The 14,999-nt window shown below is 43.6% G+C and overlaps 1 protein-coding gene and 1 long non-coding RNA gene across 3 annotated transcripts in view; both read left to right on the plus strand.

Annotated features, from left to right (window-relative positions):
* Positions 1-1,510: 1,510 nt before the first annotated feature.
* Positions 1,511-8,836, plus strand: LOC128838318 (uncharacterized). The gene is made up of 3 exons (XR_008445154.1): positions 1,511-1,551; positions 4,200-4,372; positions 7,334-8,836. It is a non-coding gene; the product is annotated as an uncharacterized LOC128838318 (long non-coding RNA).
* Positions 8,837-10,440: 1,604 nt separating this feature from the next.
* Positions 10,441-14,999, plus strand: part of FAM114A1 (family with sequence similarity 114 member A1) — a 57,095-nt gene continuing 52,536 nt past the window's right edge. For both annotated transcript variants that reach the window (XM_054030397.1, XM_054030398.1), the window contains exon 1: positions 10,441-10,810. The gene's annotated coding sequence lies outside the window, so the exon portion shown is untranslated. The remainder of the gene's footprint in view (positions 10,811-14,999) is intronic.

The raw sequence follows: 14,999 nt of genomic DNA on the forward strand, positions 1-14,999 counted from the left end.
TTTTGTCATTTTAGTTGAAATAGTTTAGTTGTAAGTTCCTGTCATAAAATGGTTTCTAAAAGTACTTTTTGTAACATTTAAATTGCATTTTGGTCTGAAAGGAAGAATGATAAATCTTTTACTTTAAAGGCATCACAGTGGTAGCTACATTGAAGTCAAGATAAAAATAGGTCTATTATTATATTGTCACTGCTCTGTCAAGTGGTAGCAGATGTTGAGGCCCTGCAAGTCAGCTTCCTATTGGAGGAATAATCAATGACATGGAGTCTGTGTAGATTTTAAGTATAACTAGTTTATTTACATGATACACAACAGTCCATGAACAGAAGTGGTCACAAACAGCATACAGGAAAACCCATTTTTCTGAAATCTAAGCACACGCTCACATGCCCAGTTCCAACAAAGCAACTCTAAACAAGAAAGTGACTCTGTTGGAGAAATTAAGGCAAAGAACAAACTCTCATGCTGTTTTTCACAGCTCCCATCAAGAACCTATATGACAAAATTAATTGTAACTCTGACAGCCAGGGTCTGTCAGCAAGCAGGATTGAACCTGGGATCTCTGGAGGTAAATGCATGAGCCTTTACTGTGTGAGGTAAAAGCCACCTGTCTTTTAATTAAGAATGTAGCAGACTCATTAATCGCTAAGTGGTCTAGGTGTCACTAGACGGGGACAGAGCACCATTCCCAGCAGGCATGGATTACATAAGAACACAGCTTTTCTTCAAAGATTATACACTTCTTGCATGCTAAAACCACCAACAACAAAAACCTGTAAGACTATGACTTGTAAGACAGTGCCACTTGATGATTTGTGATAACAATATCTTAATTTTAAAAATTCCATAACACCATCAAAAACAGTCCCTGAGAACTTTCCTTTCCTTGAGATCTAATTCAGAGACTAGTTCTACCACCCTAACTCATATAGACTAGCACTTACTTAGCAAGTCATCCCACTGAAATCAATGGGCTTTTTCCACATCCTTCTAGTTTAGGGTGCCACAACACAATGAAATGACATAATGACTCATGATGCAACATTGGTATAGGGTGACCAGATAGTAAGTGTAAAAATCGGGACAGGGGGTGGAGGGTAATAGGAACCTATGTAAGAAAAAAGTCCCAAATATTGGGACTGTCTCTATAAAATCGGGACATCAGGTCACCCTACACTGGTATAGCCCAGGAAGCCAAAGAAACAACCTTAAAAATGACTGGTTTTGTCTTAAACAGCATTAGTCATGTCATGTTTTATTTCTGAAATTTAAGTCAAGCCTGGTCTGATAAATGAAGGGGGGAAGGCTCCCTTTTATGGACACCCAGCCAGCCAGTTAGCTATGAAGTCCCTCTTGATGGCTGCTTGATTTACCTGTAAAGGGTTAAAAAGTCCTTCAGGTAAAGAAAAGGGAGTGGGCACCTGACCAAAAGAGCCAATGGGAAGGCTAGAACTTTTTTAAATGGGAAAAAAGCTTTCCCTTTGTCTCTCTGTTGTTCTCTCTAGGCTGAAGAGACGGGGCAGCTGGAAAGCTATGTAAAGTTTGGACCAGGTATGAAAATTCATCATCCATACCTAGAAGAATTCATTGGGACAGGGAATGTTTAGATAGATGTGATTAGGTTTATTTCTTTTATTTTCTGTTAGGCTTGTGGACTCCTCTGTGCTAACCCCAGAGGCTTTTGTTTGCTTGTAACCTTTAAGCTGAACCCCCCAAAAAGCTATTTTGGATGCTTAATTTTTGGAATTGTTCGTTCAAAATCTAGCAAAAGCCTAAGTTCCAGATTTGTTTGTTTATTTTAATAGAATTTACTTTTTTTAAGAACCTGATTGGTTTTGTATCTTAAAAGGTCTGTGCATATGTTTTTTAATTACACCACTACCTTGATATAACACGACCCGATATAACATGAATTTGGATATAACGCGGTAAAGCAGTGCTCCGGGGGGGCAGGGCTGCACACTCCAGTGGATCAAAGTAAGTTCAATATAACCCGGTTTCACCTATAACACAGTAAGACTTTTTGGCTCCCGAGGACAGCATTATATGGAGGTACAGAAGTAGCTAGTGGCAACAGCTGGGTTTCCCTTTTGTTTGTTTCCTTTCTCAGCTTCCCCGAGGGAGGGGTGGAAAAGCCGAGGTGTCTTAGGGAAAACTTCCCAAGTGAGTTTTTCCAGGATTTGCAAGAGGCAGTTTTTCCCTTGGGTGATGGCAGTGTTTACCAAGCGAAGGTCAGAGAAAAGCTGTAACCTTGAGGGTTTAATACAAGCCTGAAGTGGCAAGTATTAATTTTTTTAACTTCTGCCCTTGAAGTGCCAGAGTAGGGAATCAGCCTTGACACCTGGTGTCAGGAAAAGGAGGAGCAAAATAATACAGGTGAAAACACAACATAATATGGACAAGCACTGTGATAACTCCCTGCCCTCCACTGTTGTGCCAATGTGCTTCAAAAAGCTGTGCAGTCAAAATATACAAAAATGAAATAAGCAAAAATGTTCACTTAATGCTTCAAAAAAAAAAAAAAACCATACAGTGTTGTGTATCTGCACAACTCTAAATGGCCCAGGAACCAGCTATATCCAAACCACTTCATCTATCCTTTGTCATGGCAATTATGGTCAGCTGTAAAGACTGGGCTCTCTGATAAACTTCAGGAGGTGGGCAAAGTCCAACAGTCTGGCTATAAAATGCCTATTGCCCTAGTGAACATGGTGCATAATACACTTTGTTTAATCTGAAGGGGACTGTCATATAGCAGAGTGGTTATAATGGGGTAGCCCTTTGATTATACGGCCAAACTGGCTGGCCATTGACACTGTTTGAATTCTGTACTCATGCCTATATATTATCTGATTAATATATTAAAAATAAAAGTATGAATTAGAAAAGCAAAACAAGCACAATCTCATTAGTGCTAATGCACTCTTAACCATTATACTTCACCATGCTCAATCATAGGTGCAACCATCTTCTGGAGCATGAGTATGGGGTGTATGTCCTCCCAAATCAGAACTACCTTGTTATGTCCCACTGAGGGCAGGAGCAGGACTAATGCACCTAGTACCATCTCAACATTTTTAAAAAACTGTTGCAGCACTGAATTCATTCATTTCTTAAAGAGCAGGTACCATTCCTAGAAACCATAAAGTGCACATTTAAAGAGACACTCAGGTCAAATCTGTCCCCAAATTTAGATATAGAACAAACTTTTATTAAACCTGAGACCAAAAGAAATGTTTCCATGACTTTGTTTACAATTAATTTTCTGTGTGAACTGTTCTTGAAAGAACTAAATATTCCTATCCAGTGTTTGCAACCCAGACATTTCAGCATTGTACTAATTCATGAGAAACAATAAGTGGAATTAACTACTGTATTTTTATCAGCCAAAGTGAGATAAATGCAAAAACAAAATTTAAAACCATAACTACGAGAAAAATAAATTCAGTTAAAGAAATCTCTATGCTTAAGAAGATAGTTAATCATTACACTTAACAGTAGGACATGTATCATAGGCTTATTCATTTCCAATACACATTCATCCTAGCTAAAAACGTTATTACTTTATATGTTTATGCTATATGTTTGTACGTTTCTGATCCATGCACAGGCTTCTACAGAGTTTGTAAAACTGACACACTAACACCAGCTTCATTGTCTGTACAAAACTCCACCATCCATCAAGAGTAAAATAGATCTCCAGTTACTGAGCTTCCCTTATCCCCTTCAGCTCAAGTCAAAAGAGTGGGGTTTTTTTTTGTTTTTGTTTTGTTTTTGTTTGGTGTGTGTTTGTGTGTGTTTTTTACAATTCCACTACAAAGCAGAGGACAAGCCTCTGTGTTTTTCAAGATTTCATTGTCAATATATACTATGTCAAAAATCAATAAAATCATATAAAATATATTGGTGGTAATCATTGGTCTGCACTGATTTTTATCCTTATTAAAATGCCCTGGAAATATATTTACTCAATATTTATTCTGGTCTCACCTACCTTAAAATGGGAACTGCAGAGTGCTTTCCTTGATAAATTTATTGAAAAGTTGTCTGGTTTTAATGATGCTTTTATGAGCACCACAACTTATTTAGGAGTACTGAGATTCTTTTCTGCTAGTGAAATTCCTTAATAAATCATAACATATATCCTTATGCTCCTAAAGCAACACTACACAAGAGTAACTATTTTTCTTTTTCTCCAGCAGAGGAAGAACAACACTAGTGGCAAAAAGCTATGATGAATCTACACACTGACTTTCCATAGAATGAAACTGATGAGTCCTGCCTTACAATAAAGTGAGGAAGGAAGTGGAGGAATAAGGAGACAAGAACCACAAGTTGTTTGGCAAGAGCCTGCAATCAATGTTCTCTTAGGGTATGTCTACACTACGGGATTAATCCGAATTTATCTAATTCGAATTTTGGAAACAGATTGTATAAAGTCGAATGTATGCGGCCACACTAAGCACATTAATTCGGTGGTGTGCGTCCATGTTCCGGGGCTAGCGTCGATTTCTGGAGCGTTGCACTGTGGGTAGCTATCCCATAGCTATCCCATAGTTCCCGCAGTCTCCCCCGCCCATTGGAATTCTGGGTTGAGATCCTAGTGCCTGATGGGACAAAAAACATTGTCGCAGGTGGTTCTGGGTACAGCCTCACCCTTCCCTCCCTCCCTCCTTCCCTGCATGAAAGCAACGGATGGCAGACAACCATTTCGCGCCTTTTTTCCTGGGTGAACACTGCAGACTCCATAACACGGCAAGCATGGAGCCCGCTCAGCTCAAGACAGCAGTCATGAACATTGTAAACACCTCGCACATTCTCGTGGAGTTTATGCTGAGCCAGGACCAGAAAAACGAGGCGAGGAGGCAGCGGCAGCGGCAACGCAGCGACAAGCGTGATGAGGACATGGACACGGACACGGACATGGACACGGAATTCTGTCAAACCGCAGGCCCCAGTGCTTTGGAGATCATGTTGTTAATGGGGCAGGTTCTATCCATGGAATGCCGATTCTGGGCAAGGGAAACAAGCACAGACTGGTGGGACCGCATAGTGTTGCAGGTGTGGGATGATTCCCAGTGGCTGCAGAACTTTTGCATGCGTAAGGGCACTTCCATGGAACTTTGTGACTTGCTGTCCCCTGCCCTGAAGCGCCAGAATACCAAGATGAGAGCAGCCCTCACAGTTGAGAAGCGAGTGGCAATAGCCCTGTGGAAGTTGCAACGCCAGACAGCTACCGGTCAGTCAGGAATCAATTTGGAGTGGGCAAATCTACTGTGGGGGCTGCTGTGATGCAAGTAGCCAAAGCAATCACTCAGGTGCTGCTACGAAAGGTAGTGACTCTGGGAAATGTGCAGGCCATAGTGGATGGCTTTGCTGCAATGGGATTCCCTAACTGTGGTGGGGCGATAGATGGAACCCATATCCCTATCTTGGCACCGGAGCACCAGAGTACCCAGTACATAAACCGCAAGGGGTACTTTTCAATGGTGCTGCAAGCACTTGTGGATCACAAGGGACGTTTCACCAACATCAACGTGGGCTGGCCGGGAAGGGTTCATGACACTCGCGTCTTCAGGAACACTACTCTGTTTAAAGGGCTGCAGCAAGGGACTTACTTTCCGGACCAGAAAATAACCATTGGGGATGTTGAAATGCCAATAGTTATTCTTGGGGACCCAGCCTACCCCTTAATGCCAGGGCTCATGAAGCCATACACAGGCAGCCTGGACAGGAGTCAGGAGCTGTTCAACTACAGGCTGAGCAAGTGCAGAATGGTGGTAGAATGTGCATTTGGACGTTTAAAAGGTCGCTGGCGATCGTTACTGACTCGCTCAGACCTCAGCCAAACCAATCTCCCCATTGTTATTTCTGCTTGCTGTGTGCTCCACAATCTCTGTGAAAGTAAGGGCGAGACCTTTATGGTGGGGTCAGAGGCTGAGGCAAATCACCTGGCTGCTGATTACGCACAGCCAGACACCAGGGCGATTAGAAGAGCACACCAGGAAGCGCTGTGCATCAGAGAAGCTTTGAAAACCAGTTTCATGACTGGCCAGGCTACAGTGTGAAATATCTGTTTGTTTCTCCTTCATGAAAACCCGCCCCCTTTATTGACTCATTCTCTGTAAGGAACCCACCCTCCCCCTTCCCCCAGCTTGCTTTCAAACCAAATAAAGTCACTATCATTTAAAAATCATTTATTCTTTATTAATACATTATAAAAAGAGGGAGGGAACCCGGGTGGGGTTTGGGAGGAGGATCGGCGGGAAGGAAAAGGCCACTAAAAAAAGGTTAAAAAAAATGACAGCCTTTTGCATGGGCTGTCCACTGGGGTGGAATGGGAAGGTGTACGGAGCCTCCCCCCACGTTCTTACACGTCTGGGTGAGGAGGATAAAGAACATGGGGAGGGGGGTTATACAGGGGCTGTAGCGGCACTCTGTTTTCCTGCTGCTGTTCCTGAAGCTCCACTAGATGCCGGAGCATGTCTGTTTGCTCACGCAGCAGCCCCAGCATTGCATCCTGCCTCCTCTGATCTTCCTGCCGCCACCTCTCATCTCGAGCGTCCCTCCTGTCCTCACGTTGGTCCTTCCTGTCCTCACGTTCACTGTCTTCTTTCCTATACTTTGAAACCGTGTCCTTGCACTCATTCAGATGAGCTCTGTCACTGCGGGTGGATTCCATGATTTCTGCGAACATCTGGTCTCGTGTCGTCTTTTTCCGACGCCTTATCTGTGATAGCCTTCGGGAGGGAGGCTTGAAGAATTTGCAGCTGCTGGAGGGAGGGAAAAAAGGAGAGAATTTTTTAAAAAGATACATTTTGCAGAACAATGCTTATACTCTTTCACGGTGACCAACACTATTCACATTACATAGCACATGTGATTTCTGTGCAAGGTCGCATTTTGCCTCTTAATATTGAGTGCCTGTGGCTTTGCTGCTAGAGATCACAGACGCAGATCCGGGCAACAGAATTCGGCTTGCATGCGGCCATGGTAAGCCATTGTCTTTCGGCTTCTGTGCCCTCCTTTCCCACATACCAAGCAAAGCCCATTGAGTGCTGCGGTTTTCCTGTTAACATTCAGCAGAAGAAAACAAACTAACCACCCCCCATCCAATTCTCTGGATGATCGCTTTATACCTCCCCCCACCGCATGGCTGGTATCAGGGAAGATCCCTGCTAGCCAAACGCGAAAAACTCTGGGCCAATTCCCCCTCCCCCACCCCACGCACTTGGCTAACTGCAGGGAAGGATTTCTTTTTCAGCCACAGGCAAACAGCCCAGTAGGAACTGCCACCTCTGTCCCCTTAATTAAATTCCCGTATTTCAACCAGGTTACCATGAGCGATATCACTCTCCTGAGGATTACACAGCAAGATAAAGAACGGATGTTGCTTGAATGCCAGCAAACACCGGGACCATACGCTGCCAGGCTTTGTCATGCAATGATACCAGATTACTTCCTGCAAGCATGGCGCGGTCAAGTGTCCTACCAGGGAGGACGGAATAAGGCTGCACTGCCCAGAAACCTTGTGGCAAGGCTTTTGGAGTACCTCCAGGAGAGCTTCATGGAGATGTCCCTGGAGGATTTCCGCTCCATCCCCAGACACGTTAACAGACTTTTCCAGTAGCTGTACTGGCTGCGAATGCATCCCAAGTCCTCAGGGCAAAGTAATCATTAAAAACCCTTGCTTTTAAAACAAGTTTTATATTTTAAAAGGTAAACTCACCTGAGGTCCCTTCCATGCAGTCCTGGTCTTGGATACTGGGTTGGGAGGGTACTTCAGTCAGGCTGAGAAAAAGATCCTGGCTGTTGGGGAGAACGGAGTGCTGGGTGCTCTCTGCAAGCTCATCCTCCTCCTCCTCCTCTTCCCCGTCCGCAGAATCCTCAAGTGTAGCTGATGAGATGATCCCCCCCCTCGGAATCCACGGTCAGAGGTGGGGTAGTGGTGGCGGCCCCCCCCCCCAGAACTGCATGCAGCTTGTCATAGAAGCGGCATGTCCGCGGTTCTGACCCAGAGTGACCGTTTGCCTCCTTTGTTTTTTGATAGGCTAGTCTGAGTTCCTTGACTTTCACGCGGCACTGATCTGAGTCCCTATTGTGGCCTCTCTCCATCATGCCCTTGGAGATTTTTTTCAAAAGTTTTTGCATTTTGTCTTTTTGAACGAAGTTCTGCTAGCACTGAATCCTCTCCCCATATAGCAATCATATCCAGTACCTCCCGTATGGTCCATGCTGGTGCTCTTTTTCGATTATCAGCCTGCATGGTTACCTGTGCTGATGAGCTATCTGTGGTCACCTGTGCTCTCCACGCTGGGCAAACAGGAAATGAAATTCAAATGTTCGCGGGGCTTTTCCTGTCTACCTGGCCAGTGCATCCGAGTTCAGATTGCTGTCCAGAGCGGTCACAATGTGGGACAGCACTGTGGGATAGCTCCCGGAGGCCAATACCATTGAATTGCGGCCACACTAACCCTAATTCGAAATGATAAAATCGATTTTGGCGCTACTCCGCTGGTCGGGGTGGAGTACAGAAATCAATTTAAAGAGCCCTTTATTTCTAATTAAATGGCTTCGTTGTGTGGACGGGTGCAGGGTTAATTCGATTTAATGCGGCTAAATCCAAATTAAAGTCGTAGTGTAGACCAGGCCCTAGTCAAAAGATGATGCAGAACTTGTTTCACAACATTGTTGGTACCCAAAGTGAACAGTAACTTACTGGAAATTAGTATGAACAATTCTGAATTTTTTTTTAACTTCCTGATTTACTCAATGCAGAGATTGAAAAAAGTAACTAGGGCTCCTGGCCTTGCAAATACTCATGTATTATACTGCAAATACTCCTGCACGTACTCCACATACTTAACTTTATGCACATAGGTAGTCACAGTTATTTCACTGAAGGATCAGAAATAAAAAGCAAGAAATTGCAATCTACCAATTTTCTTTGATACAGAAAGATGATGCATTTAGCTACTATTGTGTAATTTTCCAGTGGTATACAGCTGATACTGTATGAGGGTGTCATCACTGCCTCAATAAAAAACTATGAGAATTAATCAGTCTGACAGAAGCTATTTCCCAGCTCTTACTTTGTCATAACTCCATTGTGTCCCCTGCTCCACAAGGCTTCCACACGTTTCTCCTTCTCACTTTAAATTCAATTTTCTACAAGGAATTTAATAATTAACTGGGGCTTAGAGGTGCTACCACAAACAAATCTATAGATATATCTATAACAATATAATAATTGAAAATATTGTCAAGTATACATTTGGCCCTGTTGGAGGAGGGCATCGATACACACTATATTTTGGTGGCATATCATGACCTACACAGTCCTGTCATGTAACATCGTGCCAGCATAAACATTAAAACGTAATGACCGCTATGAAAAACAGCTTGTTAACATGGCTATTTATTTATTTTTACATTTTGGTACAGTTAGTCTCAAAGTACCAGAAACATACACTGTGATAAATCCATTTGTTTTAACAAGGAGAACTGTGTTAGCCTGATTCCCCCTCAGTTCAAGCCTTTGCTTTTTTCCTCTGAGTTACAAGCCTATAACACAAGTTAATATCAATAGAAGCTGAATGCACATATCTGAGGGAAGATCTTTGGGCCTTACATTTTATATTGTTATGTAACAAAACCCTGACATAAATTATCATTCTACCTATGCCTGCATTTCTTCTCACAATTCTCACCACTCTCCCTTACATCACTTCTGCCAATGAACCCTAGCTAAACTTCCCCCCTCCCCTTCACCTTTCTCTCCATTTTGTCTTCTTGCCTGCTGCTACACTGCCCTTATGTGCAGAGTTCAGGTCGTGACTCCTTCCTTTTAGATAAAAACACTCACTGCAATATCCTTCCTCCTCAGAGGCACAGAGGCTAATCACTTTGAAATGACTTCCCCCGTCCCCCAAAGGGGACAGTCCTCTCCTCCTGAAAGGAATGAGACTTGGTGGTTCTGTTTTGTTTTTTAGGTGCCTAAAGTTATATAACGAAACCTTCCAAAAAAGAGAGCTGATAAATCGTGAAAGTGATCAAATTAGATCACAGTAGTTGTAATGCATTGGGATAGCAGGGCAATAGCTCCTCCAATGTTGGTGTATTTAAGTCGCAAGACTCGCAACTGTGGGCTTGTCCACACTAGATTGATTCAGGCTGAGATTTTCAAAGCTGCCTCCAGGATTTGGGTGCCCAATTCCCATGACAAGGAGCGGCTTGGAAAATCTCGTCGTTCATCGTTTAATAATCTCCCTCAATCTGTCGGTCAGCGTTAGAGGCACAGAAGAAAGACAGAATGGAGGGGGGGAATCACTGAGGCAATTGCACAAAAAGTATCAGGGCCAGACAAACAGAGGGGCGTGGCTAGCTTATGTTAAGGGCTGTTCCAATACAAATGACTGATTTCGGCTCGGAGAAGCTTAAAGCCCGGGGGGCGGGAGACCCCGCCGCACCCCCAGGCCAGGGGAGTCACTGTGCGCGAGGCTGCGGGCCCTGGGCTAGACCAGCCCCTACATCCGCGCGTTCTTCAGCCGCTGCAAACCGCGCCGTCCTGTCCGGGTCCAGCCCACGAGCCTGTGCTGGTTTGAGCGAGGCTTGGAAAGCTCGAGCAAGCCCTTTGCATTAGGCAGCAGCTCCAGGGTGACTGCAAGGCAGAGCCAGAGCCCTCCCTCCGCCGGCCAGCAGCTGCCCGGCTTCCTCCTCCTCCCTGTCCCAGTGCCTGCCGACGTGGCGGGGCGGGGACGAGGAAGGAGCGGGGGGCGCGTCGGCCCAGGCACAGCTCAGCTGCGAAGCGGTAAGGAACTAAACGATTTTCCCTTCTTCCCTCACTTCTGAGACTGTCTAAAGAGATTTCAAAGGAACTTTCCTGTCCCGCGGGAAACTCGACCCCACTGGCTTTCAGCGGACCAGAGTTCTTGCCGCTCCTGCCTGGTGCCCTGAGAGCGGGACACGGGGTAGAGCTGGGTTAATAATAGCAAATCCTTCCAGCGGGTTGCTTTCCAGGCTTCGTGGCACATTTCACTGAAATAGGAGCCGCCCCGTCGTCCCCAAATATCATTCCACCACTTCTCCCCTGCAGTTGATATTTCCATGGGGTTCTTTAGAATCCCATCAAGATCAAGTGTACAATTAATTAAGGAACCTAACAAAAGGGGAAACAGCTGCTGCTTAAAAACATGCCTATACCTGACCATTTACAAAATACCCTGCGCCGATGCACACTGAGATTTATTTTGAAATGTCTCTCTGCAGTTGTGTTTTCATCTTTGCTTTTGAGGAATTCTGAACTATGCATGTAAAACTGGAATCCAACAGGGGGCACGCTAATCCCAGAGATGAACTACTAACCTACTTGGTACTGAAAGTGTTCTTTTTAAAGTGTGGTGTGGCTTTTAGGGTAGCAGCAGCTGCAAGGAAACGGGAGAGATAGTATTTGGGATGCACTCAACTATGGAGCTCTCTTTGTTTTCTTACAGCTTCGTGTAGCTTTTCCTAACTTTACACTGGATTGTAAACTTCAAACTGGTATAAGTGTATGCAGCTCCACTAACATCAACAGAGATGTGTCCACTTACAGCATGTGTGAACATGGCCCTGAATCTTCCTTCTTGAAACCTACAGAAGAATAGTTCCATGTACTTAGTTTAGATACAGAGGAGTTACATGATTCAATTACTTTTTAATGTGAATGTAGGGTACTTTTTTGTAGGATCATATGCATGACCACCTGAATTACACATTATGCTAGGTTGAAACAGGGATTTTCATTGCTGTTTCTGTTTCCTTTCATTCTGCAAACTGTTTTTAGACCATGTCTAGTAGAATGCTGTATACCTACCTAGCTCATTGGGGAAGGGGTTTAACTGACCAATTGCACTCATTTATGATGAACTTGGGTGAGTTTCCAAATATAGGATCCAATCCTGTAAAGTCTTATTTATGTACATATCACTCAAATTTATAAGCGTATATAAATCTTTGCTGGATTAGGCCCATAATTAAGCTATTAGTGCTAAATTATGCCATCATGTACATGCACATAATTCCACTGAATTCAATGGAAGTTGCGTGCAAATATCTCTTGATAGAATCTGGCCTTTAACTAGAAACAAACTATTTCTCATCATGTAATGCCACCAGAATCATCAGCCAGTGAACACCATTAAAACCTAGAAAGAATGTATCCGTACTTCAGCATTTATGGTATTTGCTATACTCATAATGGCAAACATTGCTAACGCTGTGATAAATGTAACCAGTGTGAGTTGTAAATGCATTTTTCCGAAGATAAGTAAATAACAATATAAACAAATACTTAAAATGTCACCAAGTGCTTGTTGTTTATTGACTGTCAAGGGTATTCATGGAACTGTACAGACACAGAGGAAGACTCAATCCCTGCCCCAAGGATGCAACATTGAAAATTGGATAAACAATACAGTTCAGACTCCTAAATTCACTGAACAGGATTTGAATTATCACCTCCAGTATTGCTGTAATTGTAGCTTTGAATACAAACTTTAATAAGCCACACCATTTTTGAGAAACGAGGTGGGTGAGGTAATATCTTTTATTGGACCAAGTTCTGTTGGTGAAAGTGACAAGCTTTGATAATAAATAAATAAATTAATGGAGATATCCCATCTCCTAGAACTGGAAGGGACCTTGAAAGGTCATCAAGTCCAGCCCCCTGCCTTCACTAGCAGGACCAAGTACTGTTTTTGCCCCAGATCCTTAAGTGGCCCCCTCAAGGATTGAACTCACAACCCTGGGTTTAGCAGGCCAATGCTCAAACCACTGAGCTATCCCTCCCCCCTACAAAGAGCTCTTCCTCAAGTCTGCAAAAGGTTCTCAGAGTGTCACAGCTGAATATAAGGTGGAACAGATTGTTTAGCGTAAATAATTAATGCACATTCTAAGGGTATGTCTATACTGCAATTAAAAACTAATGGCTGTTCTGTGTCAGCTGACTTGGATTCATGGGGCATTGGCTCACAGGGATGTTTAATTGCAGCGTAGACATTAGGATCAGAGACCTTGCAATGGGGGAATGTCCCCCAGAATGTGTATATCTCAATTAAACAGCCCCTTAGCCTGAGTCCTGGGAGCCCGAATCAGCTGACACAGGCCAGCCATGGGTGTTTAATTGTAGTATAGACATACCCTAAGTGACCATTCAAGGTGAAGACTAAAAGCTCCTGGGAACAGGAATCATGTCTTGTGTGTGCAGTGCCAGGCATACTGTTGGTGCTCAACCAATAGATAACTATGATCCCTGTACAGTACACCCTTTGGACTCTGCCATGGCCACTCCTTTCTCAGGTGCAGTAATTGCTGAATATTCACTCCTTTCCCCTCGTGGATGTTCATTATACAATCTGCACAGCATTCACAAAACTTCTCTACACTGGATGGTTTTTTGTTTTTTGTTTTTATTTCCATTCCTAACTCCTGTGTAGTTCCTGTTCAGATCAGGAGTAGATGACATGGCTATTAAAATGCTGGTAGTCATTCTGCCCCAGCACACTCTATTGCTCCACAAGTGGAAGCAATAATGTGAAATTTTAAGAAAAGAAGGCTAATGCAGGGATTGGCAACCTTTGGCACATGGCCAACCAGAGTAAGCCCCCTGGCGGGCCAGGCTGGTTTGTTTATCTGCCGCGTCCGCAGGTTTGGCCGCTCGCAGCTCCCACTGGCCCGCGCCGCTTCCTGCCAGTGGGAACCGTGATTAGCCGCACCTATGGATGCGGCAGGTAAACAAACCAGCCCGGCCCGCCAGGGGGCTTACCCTGACGGGCCGTCTGCCAAAGATTGCCGATCCCTGGTCTAATGTATACAAAGCTGTAATTTTTTCTGGATCAGTCAGAGAGACCAGATTAAGGAATTAATAACTTTCTCTGGTTACAAAGAATCAGAGTCAGAAATGTTAATTGTCTCCCATGTTACTAATTTAGTAAGAAGTGCAAGTTAAAAGCTGCATTACACAGCAGGTAAAGTGCTACTGAAAACAACTGTACCAGTTGTTTGTTGTCTTTTTCAGCATGAGCACAACTGGAGGAGGAAAATAATTCAGTGAAGTGAAAGGGAAGTGTAATGTATAACAATGTATACATCTTTAAATGTATAACAAACAAAAAATGACAACCCTGCCCCAAACAAGCATACTGCACCCTCAACAAAAACCAACAAATCTGGGCTCTGTCCAACCATCTGTAGATGTGAGTTTCAGAATAGAGAGCTACTGAAACCACTTGAAATTCTAGGGACACAGAGTCCTAAAACACCATCCAAATAGCAAACACCTTGAACAAATTGTGGAGAAGCCATCTCAGTAATGAATGCCTGCTGAAAAACTAATGGCTGCTGAAACCATGCCCTGACCTGCCTTCAAGTTTTCTCCCCAACCCAATGCACTAACATGACCACTGTTTCATTCGTATTAAGCTTCTGACAGCACCTTCTCATCCAATTCTTAATCAGTTGGTCTGGAAACTATCATGTGGGACTGATGAAAATGAAACCTAGAGTCTGCATGCCAATGTCACTGGAGCCCAAATCATCTCTCTCCCCAATGGCCTTACATTCACCTCTTAACAGGAAAGGAGATGAAAATAAATCTCTATGGCAGTTCTGACAAGAGATCCTTCAGGACAAATGAACAATTCCCCCAAAACACTCTCTGGGGCCTTTTGGAGAGAAAAGAATGGAACCACTTGAGTGATGTCCTCTGTACTTCTTAGGATGTGATCTTTCAAACTGCTTAGAGCCCTCATATCTCACTCGTCTCACAGGATCAGACTCCAATCTACCTATATATTTTTCTGCATACATGCAATTTCATTAACTTACAATCATCACATGATTTTAACGTAAAATGTTGCTATTTCCTATGAGACTATAAAGGACTGAAAATGAGCTAATGTTAACAAAAATTAACTGAAAATTGAAGGAAAAAGTTTTAATTTCAGATATATAGGGATTAA

The sequence above is a fragment of the Malaclemys terrapin genome, chromosome 5, assembly GCF_027887155.1.
Source record: "Malaclemys terrapin pileata isolate rMalTer1 chromosome 5, rMalTer1.hap1, whole genome shotgun sequence".
In the NCBI taxonomy this organism is placed as follows: domain Eukaryota; kingdom Metazoa; phylum Chordata; order Testudines; family Emydidae; genus Malaclemys; species Malaclemys terrapin.